This window comes from Mustela nivalis (genome assembly GCF_964662115.1).
Source record: "Mustela nivalis genome assembly, chromosome: 3".
Lineage (NCBI taxonomy): Eukaryota > Metazoa > Chordata > Mammalia > Carnivora > Mustelidae > Mustela > Mustela nivalis.
This window is the reverse complement of record NC_139022.1, coordinates 59048845-59064106: the sequence shown is the minus strand read 5'-3', so window position 1 is coordinate 59064106 and position 15262 is coordinate 59048845. Positions and strand designations below refer to the sequence as shown.

At 33.5% G+C, this 15262-nt stretch overlaps 2 long non-coding RNA genes across 2 annotated transcripts in view; one reads left to right on the top strand and one right to left on the bottom strand.

The window, feature by feature from the left end:
• The window catches only part of LOC309861185, a 252083-nt gene that overhangs the window by 10233 nt on the left and 226588 nt on the right, over window positions 1–15262 (bottom strand). The window lies entirely within an intron of this gene.
• Window positions 1–15262, top strand: part of LOC309861186 — a 283824-nt gene that overhangs the window by 245224 nt on the left and 23338 nt on the right. Inside the window, exon 6 of the long non-coding RNA XR_014309809.1 lies at window positions 1682–1733. This is a non-coding gene — a long non-coding RNA (uncharacterized lncRNA). The remainder of the gene's footprint in view (window positions 1–1681; window positions 1734–15262) is intronic.

Below are 15262 nucleotides of genomic sequence, written 5' to 3'. Positions count from 1 at the left end.
TGTGGGGCTCAATCCCAGAACCCTAGGATCATGACCTGAGCCAAAGGCAGATGCTTAACCAACTGAACCATGCAGGCACCCCAGAAAGAAATATTTCAACAATATCTGGACACTTCAAATACCCAGATTTCAATAATGTATAATACAAATTTCAATGTATAATAATGTATAATACAAATAGACAGTAACAAGGAAATAGGAGATTTGAACAAGGAAATAGGAGATTTGAACAAGTCAGCTAGAACTAACAGACACTCTACCCCACAAGAGCACACGCATTCTTCTCAAGTGCTCACAGAACATTTTCTAGGCTAGACCATATGTTTGTTTATAGAACAAGCCTCAGAAACCTTTAAAGGATAGAAATCATATAAACTGTGTTTCTCCAAACACATTAAAGCAAATTAGAGATCAGTAACAGAAGAAAATCTAGGAAATTCAGAAATATGTGGTTATTAACAAAATAAGGAGTCAAATAATAAACCACAGTGGAATTACAAAATACTTTGTAATATCAATACTTAAAGCATGGAATAAAATTAGTGCTCAGATGGATATTTATAGCTGTAAATGTTTCCAATAAAAAAAATCCCAAATCAGTAACCTAATCTCCACCTTTAATAAAGTCGTAAAAGAACTGCAAACAAAATCCAAAACAAGCAAAAGAAGGAAGTAGTAAATATTAGAGAACAAGAAAAAAGATAAAAATATAGAAAAAAATGAACAAAATCAAATACTGATTCTTTGAAAAGAGCCATACAGTTGATGACTCTATCTACACCAACCAAGAAAAGAAGAGAAAAATTTCCATTGTTTAAATCAGAAACTAAAAATGGACCGTAACTTCAGACATTACAGAAGTGTAAGTAGATGATAAGGGAAACCTTTAAACAAATATATGCCAGTTAAGCAACAGGGAGTACATTTCTAGGAAGACACACATTACCAAAACTTAAGATGAAAAATAAAATCTGAATAGATGTATAATAAACAGATTGAGTTAATAATTAAAAAAAAAAACTTCACATGAAAGATGCCCTCACTGGTGAAGTCAGCCATTTAAAAGAATGACACTAATATTTCCTAAACACTTATTTTTTTTTAAGTAGACATATAGGAATACTTAATTCATTTTAGGATTCCACTATTATCTCGGTAAAACCAGACGAAGTTCTCATAAGAAAATATTGTATGACAGTTTCTGCCATGGATATTGACACAGATATTCTCAGCAAAAGAACAGCAAACTAAATTTAAAGGAGTACATATATATATGTGTGTGTGTGTGTGTGTGTGTGTGTGTGTGTGTGTGTGTGTGTATGTTTAATAATGTATACATAATATATATATATACACAGATACTATATACTGTGAAAAAGTGGGAATTGTCTCAGGAATGTATAAATGGTTCAACATACAGAAATCAGTATTAATAAAATAATGCAGAAAATGGGAAAATATGCACAGTAAATGCAGAACATGCATTTGATAAAGAATATCTAGAGAAAACCCACAACTAATACCATTCCTTTTGGTGAGAAATTGAAAGCTATTACTTTAAGATCCAGGAAAGAAACAAAGTCTGCTCTTGTCACTTCTTTTAACACAGCACAGAAGAGAGAGTTTTACTTTTTACGATTCAATCCAAATATTATTGTCTCTTTTTCTTGCCTATTTACAGATGACATGATTTTACATATAGGAATCCTTGAAGAATCCATGAAAGAAAAATGGTAAGTTCAGTAAGGTTGCAAGGCAAAAGATGAATACACAAAACTAAATTATATTTCTGTATGCTAGCAATTTATAATCCAATCATAAAACTAAGAAAACAATTCCTGTTATAATAGCACAGAAAATAATAAGATAATCAGGAATAAGTTTAAACAAGGAGGTAAAAAATTTGAACAATCAAAACCAAAAATCGTTGCCTGAAGAAATCAAAGACTTAAGTAAATGGAAAGAAACCTCATGTTTATGACTAGGAAGTCTTAGTATTGTAAAAGATAACAATACTTCTTAATATTCATATATGTATTCATGCTTATCTATATATGAGAAATGTATATATGTATACACACACACACACACACACATGCACATATGAGAGAATAGTTGCCCAGGTCTAGAAAAAGTAAATAAAGGACTCATACTTCCCAACTTCAAAACCCAACACAGCTACCGTAATAAAGAAAGTATGTTACTAACATAAGAATAGACAAATCAATGGGGTAGAATTTGGAATCCAGACATAAACCCTTACTTTTATGGTCAATTGATTTTCACCACTAGTGCTAAGAAAATTTAATGGATAAAAGACTCCTCTTTTTAACACATAGTCTTTTTATCTAGCTGCTGGGACAACTAGATATTCACACGCAAAGGAATGAGCCTGAACCCCTATCTTAACCACATATAAAAATTAATTCAAAAGTGATCAAATATTTAAATTAATTTTAATAAATTATTTAAATTATAAGACTCTTGAAAGAAAACATAGGTGCAAATATTGGCAATATTGGATTGGATAATAGTTTTTTAGACAGGACAAAAATGAAGCAACCAAAGAAAAAAATAAGATAAACTGGAACTCATCAAACAAAGTGGGTGTATCAAAGGATACTATCCTTTGTTAGTAAGATAACCCACATAATGGAAGAAAGTATTTGCAAGTCATACATAAGACATAAGACAAAATAGAGAACTCTTATAGCTCAACATAACAAGATAAACCCATTAATACTGGGAAAGTAGGGCACCTGGGTGGCTCAGTGGGTTAAGCCTCTGCCTTCGGCTCAGGTCATGATCTCAGGGTCCTGGGATTGAGTCCCACATCGGGCTCTCTGCTTAGCAGGGAGCCTGCTTCCTCCTCTCTCTCTCTGCCTGCCTCTCTGCCTACTTGTGATCTCTCTCTGTCGAATAAATAAATAAAATATTAAAAAAAAACTGGGAAAGTATTTGAATAGATATTTTTCCCAAGAATATATGCAAATTGCCAATAAGCACATGAAAATGTACTCAGCATCATTTTCATTAGAAAATACCAATCAAAATAATACATAATGTGCTATCACTTCATACATGAAAGAATGGTATAAAAATGTAAAAACAAATATAAAACAAGTACATAGCCAATGATACAGAGTAACTGGAACTCTCATACAGTGATGGTGAAACTATGATTTCAGCCAAAAGATAAAGCGGTTTGGCAGTTCCTCAAAAAAGGAGAATTACTATACAACCCCATGTTCTAATTCTTTGTATATAGAAATTATATAAAAAAGAATTAAAAAATAGGTATTCAAACAGAAATTTATACATGAATATTAGAACATTATCACAAAAGCCAAAAGATGGAAGCAACCTAAGGGTCCATCAGTATATGAAAAAATATATATATTTATATGAATATATATATGTGTATATTTTTCTAATATATGTTATTACATATCATATATTCACAAATATATATTTATATATGAATATAGATTATCTAATTATATAATTATGTAATTATGTAATATAGTTATATTAACATGACACAGTATATTAATATATAAATTTATATATTCATAAGAAATTCAACCATTTTATAAATATATATGACTATTGCTCACCCATAAAAAAGAATAAACAATGATACAGACTACAATATCAGTGAATCTTAGAATCATTGTGCTGAGAAAGAAATCAAAAGGCACATATTTTATGATTCCAGTTGTATGAGATGTTTTGATTAAGCAAATACAAACAGTCACAAAGTATATCCTCCCCTGGTGGCCAAGGGGAAGGGGGGTTAGAAACTGACTGATAACTGGTATGGGATTCTTTTCAGAGTATTATAAATACCCTAGAATTACTTAGGAGGGTTGTATTGCCTTGGCAATATACTAAAACTACTCCTTTGTTCACTTTAAAGTGGTGGATTTATGTAATTATATTATAATTTTATATATTTATAAATACATAAACATTTGTGTATGTATATTTATATTATGATAAATATAAACATACCCATACACACATTAAAAGTTATGCAAAAATCTAATACTATACCTGTCACAATTCTTAGGATAGTAGTATGAAAATGGCAATAATAATGAGTGCTATATGAGCACAAGATATATCATAATCATAGCACATTTACAGGGAGGTCAACAAGAGATACCTAAAAATGTTACATTTTTATTTTTATTTATTATTTGACAGAGAGACAGTGAGAAAGGTAACCCAAGCAGGGGGAGTGGGAGAGAGAGAAGTGGGTTTCCAGCTGAGCAGGGAGCCTGGTATCAGGCTTGAACCCAGGACCCTGAGATCATATCCTGAGCCGAAGGCAGATGCTTAATGACCCAGCCACCCAGGTGCCCAAATGTTGCATTTTTAATATGGAATATATCTACATACAGAATTAAAGCTAAAGAGTTATAGGAATTATGAATATCAGAATATAATAGACTGACTTATAACAGATAGCTGATATAATGTTTCATCTACAAAAATACCAATTTCATATTGTTTTAACTCAATAAACGTTATAGGCAAAGTGAAAATTACATAAAGTATAGAGAGAAGAGGTGTTAGAAAATGATAGTATGTCAATTTTTTTGTATTTTCTCTGATGATGTAACAAGTATATAGTCATAACTGATAATTAGAGGGCAATTTTAATATCTTCTTTAAAATAATAGATGTTAAAAATAAAGTAAGCTACAGTAACAATAAAAGAACAAAATATAATTAATGATTGAGAAATTGAAAATGGAAAGGAGGTAATGAATTTTTAAGAGAGTTTTCTAATCTTACATTCTTTAAAAGTAACTAAATATTTGACACCAGAAAAAGAATAAGAACCTAGATAGAAATGAATCAACAAAAGAGAACTGAACCAAATTCATGTTAGACTTTAATATATAATTATATTTGAATTCTTCAGTTGGTGACAAAAATTTGGAATTTTCAACAAATGTTTTTATCATAACTAGCTATTTGTTCAGGGATAAAAGATGGTTCTCGTCTTCCTTATGTGTGTCAAAGCTAATGTAATTATAGGTGACTTAAAAAAGAAATCATAAATGCAACACATTTTATACATTGCATATTATATATTCAGTACTTAGTATTATGGTTTTGGAAAGAAACATAATGCCAATCAAAATGTAAAATGTGTTATTGTTTTATATATCACAAGGTGACTCCTAGAAACTTATCCTGGATCTGCACACAAAAAAATTGGGCAACACTGAAATGTACTCACAGAAATTTTCATTATATCCAAAATTTGGAATTGACCTAAATGACCACCAATAGCAAATTACTTTTTTTTGGAAAGTGTGTGGGTATAAATTAAGATTTATTTACTAATTCTGGAACATGAACTGGAGCAACAGGGACCTTCAGATTTCTATAGGAGCCAAAGTGCCTCTCTCCTAATTCAGATAGCAGGAACCTGTCCTGATATTTCATTTATCTTGCTAGTACTATAAGCCCCACCCCATGTTGCCCCTCACCCTTATGCATCCAACCCACCAGCCTCAGTAGGCTCTGTCTAAAGTGGGTCCTACCCTGACATACCCTGCAAGCAACCTTTGCAGAAACCTGCTCCACCTTAAAGTGACTCCTGCCCTGTAGAGGGGATATAAATACACACACCAGTGCCCCTGAAGTTCTTGCATCCAGGACTCTTAGCTGGCTGCACAGGGAGAAAGACCTGCCATTCTGTGTGTCCATACCTGTGGCAGAGAGGTGGATTATAGACACCTAGTCGGACTCCTGGCCTCCCTCACATAGTGCCTGTAGCAGTCTCAGGCCTCTCAACAAGACTGGACCAAACCAACCCAGGGTACACAGAGCAGGAAACTGGGTCAGAGCAGCCAACAGGGCTAAAGGTAACCATGAATCAGTCACAACAGCAGGGTGCACAGAACCCATACAAGAGACACCCTAAATGTCTGGTTCTGGTGACCAACGGGGTTTGCGCTAACAGGGGACCATAACACCTCCTCTACACTGGGCCACTACTTTCAAGACCTCCATAATACATACAAACAAACAGAGAGAGTTTGTAAAAATGAGGAGAAAGAGGAATCTGTCTCAAATGAAAGTTCCCACAGTATCACAGCAAAAGATCTAAATGAAACAGAAATAAGCAATATGCCTGATAAAGAATTCAAAGTAATCATCATAAAGATACTCACTGCACTTGAAAAAAGATTTAATGAACTCAGTGAGAACTTCAACAAAGAAGTGGGAAATATAAAAAAGAATCAATCAGAACTAAAGAATTCAATAACTGAAATGAAAAAAAAATACACTGGAGGGAACCAACAGATTAGAGGGTATAGAAAAATGAATCATCAATCTGAAAGACTTTTAGAAAGCTTTTAGAATGCATTGGAATTTAAGCAGTCATTAACTCTATTATAGACTGGTATACACATAAAATGTTATATATGAACTTAACGAGAACAACAAATCAGAAACCTATAATACATACCCAAAAAAATAAAAAGAAAGGAATCTAAGTATAGCACTAAAGGAAACCATCAAGCCACAAGGGAAAAGAGCAGGAAGAGAAGAAAGGAACAGATAGGAACTGCAAAGCCACCAGAAAATAATTTTAAAAATGGCAGCAAGTTCATACCTATCAATAATGACTTTGACCCTTCATGGACTAAATGCTCCAATCAAAAGATACAGGGTGACTAAATATATTAAAAAAAAAATCTATATGCTGCCTACAAGAGACTCATTTTAGACCTAAAGACACATGTAGATTGAAATTGAGGGGATGAAGAATGATTTATTATGCTAATGGACATCAAAAGAAAGCTGGAGTAACCATATTTATATCAAACTAGATTTTAAAACAAAGACTGTAATAAGAGATTAGTAAGGAAGCTATATCTAATAAAGGCATCTATCCAGAAAGATCTAACAATTGTAAATATTTATACCCCTAATTTGGGAGCAGTCAAATATATAATCAATTAATAAGAGACTGAAAGAAATTAATTGATAATAATAAAGTGATTGTAGGGGACTTTAACACCCCACTCACAGCAATGGACAGATCATCTAAGCAGAATATCAACAAGGAAACATGGACTTTGAATAACACACTGGACCAGATGGACTTAACAGATATATTCAGAGCCTTTCATTCTAAAGGAGCAGAATGCACATTCTTTTGGAATAAAACATTCCAATCTGTTCCAATCTGGAATATTCTCCATATTAGATCACATCCTGAGTCACCAATTAGGCCTCAACTGATACAAAAATACTGAGGTCATACCATGCATATTTTCAGACTACAACACTATGAGACTTGAAGTCAACCACAAGGAAAAATTTGGAAGGAACACAAATACACAGAGATTAAAGAACATACTACTAGAGAACGAATGGGTCAACCAGGAATTAAAAAGGAATTTAAAAAATGCATGGAAGCAAATTGAAATAAAACATGATAATCCAAACCCTTAGGATGCAGTAAAAGTGGTCCTAAGAGGGAAGTATATAGCAATACAGGTCTTCTTCAAAATGCAAGAAAACCCTTAAATATACAACCTAAACTTACACCTAAAGGTGCTGGAAAAAAAAAAAAAAGAGCAAATATAGCGTAAACCCAACAGGAGAAGAGAAATAATAAAGATTAGGGCAGAAATCAATGAAATAGAAACCAAAAGAACAGTAGAACAGATCATGAAACTAGGAGCTGATTCTTTGAAAGAATTAACAGATTGAATTTAACAGATTGATAAATTCCTAGACAGTCTTATCAAAAAGAAAAGAGAAAGGACCCAAATAAACAAAATCATGAATGAAAGAGGAGAGATCACAACCAACAATGCAAACAGTTATGAGAATATATAAGCAACTATATGCCAAGAAATTAGGCAATCTAGAAGAAATGGATGCATTCCTAGAGACGTATAAAGTACCAAACTGAAACAGAAGTAGAAAACCTAAGCAAACCCATAACCAGCAAGGAAATTGAATCAGTAATCAAAAATCTCCCCAAACAAGAGTCCAGTGGCAGATGGCTTCCCAGGAGAATTCTACCAAATGTTTAAAGAAGAATCAGTATCAATTTTCTGAAACTCTTCCAAAAAATAGAAATGGAAAGAAAACTTCCAAGCTCATTCTTTGAGATCACCATTATCTTGATCCCAAAACCAGACAAAGACCCCACTGAAAAAAGCATTACAGACCACTATCCTTGATGAGCATGGAGCCAAAAATTCTCAGTAAGATACTAGCTAATCACATCCAACTGTACATTAAAAGGATTCACCACTACCAAGTGGGGATTTATACCTGGGCTGCAAGGTTGGTTCAACATCTGCAAATCAATCAACGTAATACACCATATTAATAAAATAAAGGGTAAGAGCCATGCGATTCTCTGAATAGATGCAAAATAAAGCACCTGACAAAATATAGCATCTTTTCTTGATTAAAAACTCTTCACAGTATAGGGCTGGAGGGAACATACCTCAACATCATAAAGGCCATGTATGAAAGACCCACAGACAATATTATTCTCAATGTGGAAAAACCGAGAGCTTTTTGCCCAAGGTGAGGAGCATGACAGGGATGTTCACTATCATCACTGTTGTTCAATATAGTACTGGACGTCCTAGTCTCAGCAACCAAACCAAAAGAAGTAAAAGGCATCCAAACTGGCAAAGAAGTCCAACCTCCACTCTCCTCAGACAACATGATACTCTATGTAGAAAACCTGAAAGACTCCACCAAAATGTTGTTAGGACTGGCACAGGAATTCATCAATGCTACAAGGGATAATAAAATCAATGCACAGAAGTCTGGTTGCTTTCTATACACCAACAATGATGCAGCAGCAACAAAAATCAAAGAATCCATCCCATTTACAATTGCACCAAAAACCATAAGGTACCTAGAATCACAAGATACCTAAGAATAAACCTAACTCAAGAGGTAAAAGATCTGTACATCAGGATAAAAAGCTTTTGCACAGCAAAGGAAACTATCAACAAAACTAAAAGGCAATCTATGGTATGGAAGAAGATATTTGCAAAATACCTATTAGACAAAAGGCCAGTATCCAAAATGTATAAGGAATTTACTAAACTCAACACCCCCAAAATAAATAATCCAATCAAGAAGTGGTCAGAAGACCCCAAAGAAGATATATGGTTAACCAACACATGAAAAATTGTTCAACATTACTTAGTATCAAGGAAATACAAATCAGAAGCACAATGAGATACTGCCTCACAAGGGTCTGAGTGGCTGTCATTAACAGCACAGGAAACAACAAATATAGGCGAGGGTGTGAAGAAAGGGGAACCCTCTTACATCATTAATGGGGATGCAAACTGGTGCAGCCACTCTGGAAAAGAGTATGGAGGTTCCTCTAAAAGTTAAAAATAGAATATCTATGACCCCAGTGATTGCACTACTGGTATTAATCCAAAGGATACAAATACAGTGATTCGAAGGAACACATGCACCCCATTGTTTATAGTAGCAATGTCCACAATACCCAAAATAGGGAGAGAGCCCAGACATCCACTGATAGATGGGTGGATCACTTTTATCCATTATATATAGAAACACACACACACACACACACACACAACGGACTATTACTCAGCCACAAAAATAATGAAATCTTAACAGTTACAATGACATGGATGGAACTAGAGTATATTATGCTAAGCAAAATAAGTCATAGAAGTACCATATGATTTCACTCATATGTGGAATTTAAGGAACAAAACAGATGAACATAGGGGAAAAGAAGGAGAAATAAATAAGATGAAAAAGAGAGGGACCTAAAACATAGGGGACTCTTAATAATAGGAAACAAAACAAGGATTGCTAGACATGCTACATAGACATGCTAGAAGAAATGGGTAAATTAAACAGACCAATTACTAGTAATGAAATTGAATTAGTAATATAAACACTCCAATAAACAAAAACCCAGGACAGGACCAAATGGTTTCATAGTTGAATTTCACCAAACATTTAGAGAAGAGTTAATACCCCTTCTTTTCAAAATATTCCAAACAATAGAAGAGGAAAGAAAATTTCCCAAGTTCACTTTAGAGGACAGCATTACCTTGACACCAAAACCAGACCAAAAAACTATCAAGAAAAACAAAACAAACTACTGGTCAGTTTCAGATTGACATAGATGCAAAAATCTTCAACAAAATATCAACAAACCAAATTGAACAATACATTAAAAAATCATTCACTCTTATCATGGGACCTAGTCCAGGAATGCAAGGGTGGTTCTATATTTGCAAATATACAGTGTGATACATCACATTATTAAAAGAAAGGATAAATTATATGATCATCTTAATAGATGCAGTAAAAGTATTTCATAAAATACAACATGTGTTCATGATGAAAACTCTCAGCAAAGGAGGTTAAGAGTGAATATATCTCCATATACCAAAGGCCATATATGAAATAAACATAGCTAACTTCATACTCAATGATGAAAAACTGAAGGAATTTCCTCTAATATCAAGAATAAGACAAACTTGTCAACTCTCACCACTTTTATTCAAATAGTAGTGGAAGTCCTAACTATAGCAATAGGACAAGAAAAAAAAAATACAAGGCATTCAAGTTGGAAGGAAGAAGTAAAACCCATTGTTTGCAGATGACATAATACTATGTATGTAAAACCCTAAACTACCAAAAACAAACAAACAAACATCAGATAAACAAATTCAGTAAATTTTCAGGATTCAAACTTGATATTCAGTAATCTGTTGCATTTCTATTCACTAATAATAAAATAGCAGAAAGGGAAATTGAGAAAACAATCTCATTTATAACTGCACTGGAAAGAACAAAATACCTAGAAATTAATCTAACCAAGAAGGTGAAAGACTCATACTCTGAAAATTATAATATACTAATGAAGAAGTTTAAGATAACACAAATAAATGAAAAGGCATACCCATGCTCATGGATTGGAAGAATTAATACTAAAATGTCCATATTACCCAAAACAATCTACAAACTTAATGAAATCCCCATCAAAATACCCATACCATTTTTTTTTACAGCCCTGGAAAAAATACACAAATTTTTAGGGAACCACAGAAGACTTCAAAGAGCCAAAGCAATCCCAAGAAAGAGCAAAGCTGGAATCATCACACCTGCAGATTTTATGATATACTACAGTCCATAGTAATCAAAACATTATGGTATAATTTTGGCATAAAAACAGACACATATATAATAGAACAGAAAATAGAGGCCAGAAATATACCCATACCTATACAGTCAATTAAAAAAAGGCAATTGTATAATGGGGAAAAGACAGTCTTTTCAATAATGATGTTGGGGAAACTCCCATCATATTCCCAACATTCCCAAGTCAGACAAATAAAGACAAATACCATATGATTTCACTTATATGTGGAATCTTAAAAAAAAGAAATAAAAAACCACAAAACATTTTCTTATACCATACACAAAAATAAACGAAAAGTGGATAAATGTTAGAAATAAAACCATAGAACCCCCTAAAGAAAAAATTGTCAGTAATCTCTTGGACATTGTCTTTAGCAACGTGTTTATGGATATAGCTCCTTAGGCAAGGGAAACAAAAGCAAAAATAAATTACTGGAAGGGCACCTGGGTAGCTCGGTTGGTTAGGCCTCCCAGCTCTTGATTTCAGCTCAGGTCATAATGTCAGGGGTCTGAGATAAAGCACTGCTTTGGGCTCTGTGCCAGGTGTGGAGCCTGCTTAAGTTTCCCTCTTCTCCCTCTCCTTCCCTAAGAAAGAAATAAAAAATGCTTAAACTATTGGAACATACAGATAGCTAACTGACTATGGATGGAAAAAATGCTTGACATTGGAGCACCTGGAAGGCAGAAGCCTCTGCCTTTGGCTCAGGTCATGATCCCAGGGTCCTGGGATCGAGCCCCACATCGGACTCTCTGCTCAGTGGGGAGCCTGCTTCCCCTTCCCTCTCTCTGCCTGCCTCTCTGTCTACTTCTGATCTCTATCAAATAAATAAAATATTTAAAAAAATGCTTGACATCACTAATAATAAGGGATATGCAAATAAAAACCACAAGGAGATAGTACCTCACACCAATCTGAATAGCTAGTATCAAAATATATATAAGAAATAGTAATGTTGGAGAGGAGATGGAGAAAAGGGAACCCTTGTGCACTGTTGGTAGGAATGTAACTTTGTGCATCTACTCTGGAAAACAATATGGAGGTTTCTCAAAACAATTAATAATAAAAATACCATGTGATCCAGTAATTGCACTATTGGGGATTTACTCAAAGAAAACAAAAACACTAATTTGAAAAGATGGATACACCCCTATGTTTATTCCAGCATTATTTACAATATCCAAAACATAGAAGGAAACCTAGTGCTCACTGATAGATAATGGATAAAGGGGTAAGTGCTCACACACACACACACACACACACACACATGCACATAGAGAATGGAGTATTACTCAGGAATAAATAAGACTGAGCTCTTGAATCTTGACATCTGTGCCACACAGATGGACCTACAGTATGTTATGCTAAGTAAAATGTCAGACAAATAAAGACAAATACCATATGATTTCACTTATATGTGAAATCTAAAAAATCAATCAATTAAATGAACAAAAGCCCAAAACAGGCTTATATACAGAGAAAAAACTAGAGGGTTTGCCAGAGAGGAGACAGGAAGGGCAGTGAGTGAAAAAGATAAAGGGAATTAAAAGGTACTTTCAGTTATAAAATAAGTCAGTCATGGAGATGATAAGTACAATGTAGGGAATATAGTCAATAATATTTAGTAACATTGTATGATGACAGAGGGCCGCTACTCTTACAGTAAGCACTGAATAATGTATAGAATTGCCAATTCATTATGTTGTGTCAGTGCAACTAATATAACATTGTATGTTTACACTTCAATTAAAAAATAAAAATAGGGGCGCCTGGGTGGCTCAGTGGGTTAATCCTCTGCCTTCGGCTCAGGTCATGATCCCAGGATCCTAGGATGGAGCATCACATTGGGCTCTCTGCTCAGCAGGGAGCCTGATTTCCCCTTTCTCTCTCTGCCTGCCTCTCTGCCTACTTGTGATTTCTGTCTGTCAAATAAATAAATAAATAAAATCTTTGAATCTCTCTCTCTCTCTCTCTCTCTCTCTCTATATATATATATATATATATAAAGAAAATGCAACTAAGAGTATCCCCTGTTATTGTGAAAAATTATTTTATTACAGATGCAGTAAGCTTAGTTTTATATCATAGCCAAAGTCAATTCTAACTTGACATTTGTCATTTCCAGTTTAGAATAAAATATGTATTTTGTATTATCTGGTTGGAGCTAAGTTAAAGTTCATCATACTAGTCAAAATGATATAGAAAATAACTCACTTTGGACATTATAATCACAGTTTTTCCATGATATATTTACTCTCAGAACAATATTCTAATTAAAGAACTAAAAAATACTGAAAAATATAACAAATCAGTAATCAGTGTCATTAAACAATCAAACCATTATTCATCATATCATAAAAATATAAGTCGAACATTTAATGGTTTTTGAACATTTACTGTTTTTATAATGAGGAATGTAGAACATGGTAAAATATATTCATCTCAAGTCATAAAATCATTCATGATCAAATTAAGATTAAATATTTGCTAGTATAGATTCAAAATTCTTTAGTATTATACTTCTAAATTCTAATGCAGTATGATATTTTTAGAGTACTATTAGTGGCATGATTAATGGTTAATTCAAATTCCATAATTCAAAGAACTTGAAAATAGCATAAATATTTTGTGAATCCTTTAAACCAATACATGTTCAGATATATGTTTGTTCCGATGTTCTGTGGTTCTGAAAAATTTTATAAAATACTGTGATTCTTTGCTCAACAACAAAAACCAATATTTGTGGGCTTATCAACATTTACATATTTTATATAGAATAAATATATACATACTTTAATGATTATTTGATTAAAATATAGAATATTAAAAAGAAATATGTATGTTTATATTTTAATGTAAAATATAACTGATGTAGCTTCACAGACTTTAGATAAAGTTACTGAAAATTTGTGTATCAGAGTGCTGACACAATTATTTGAAAAGCGAGCTAACATGAACATCCACGTAATATATGTAACTGAAAATGTTACTTAAGGCAATGGAAAAATATGATAGCATTACAAGGAAAAATTCAGCGAAAGTTCTTTAGGATGAAATCCTCATAATTTCTCTTATTTCTACATTTCAAAAGTTAAGAATATTATCAGTAGTCTTAGAGGCAGTCATACAGTGGAACCATAACTAAATCATTAACCCATATCTGTATGCCAACTCTGTTACAAGCTTCTAATTAGGTGGTCATACCGAAGGAGATAAAATGTCCAAGGACTATTGTGATAAGTAAAGATGACAGACAAATAATTTCAGTATAATTTTATGAACCTTAGGACAGATTTGACTATGGGTTTTTATGACAGTACATCAAAGTGTACTTTTTGTGAAGAAAGGAAATAATGATCAAAGCCGTCTGAAGTCAGTCATCCTCTAAACTGAGCCTTAAAGTTGAATGGGAATTGGTCATGTGAAACTGGAAGGAGTTGATTCCCCACAGATGGACCAACATATGCAATATTACAAAGACACAGTTCAGAAAGGTCAAGATGTTCTGTCTAGGTAAAGGTAAAGATGCATGTCTAGGCAGGATGTCCAGGAAGGGAGAGGGCAATAGAAAAGTCTGAAAAAGTAAACATGTTAAGATCTTAGGGGTCATGCTCGTAACCACAGCTCAGAAATTGCCATTGTGTTAAACTCTGAAACTCCAACTTTTTCCTGGCTATATGCCAGTTGTGTCAGATAACCAGATCTTGTAGCCATGTGATAAAAACTGAACATAATTTCCTACTAGAGTGCCAGCCTGTGACAGCTGCCCTTAAAAATATACGAAAATATGAGGCCAAGAACCATATCCAATGCCAAGGCCCAGAGGCCACAACAGCTAACTGGCAGTTCTACTAAACCACCCAGAGCACTATCCCATGATCTGAGGAGTACCACTCTCTTATCTGCATTTTATGGCTCAAAGAGCTTCTGATATATTTAGGAGGCAGATTCCCCAATGCGGATGTTTAACATGTCTATCACTTCATTTATAGCTATTTATCATCTATCTAAAAAATAATGACCTGAGTGTAAACAAGGGATATTTCCAATGTATTT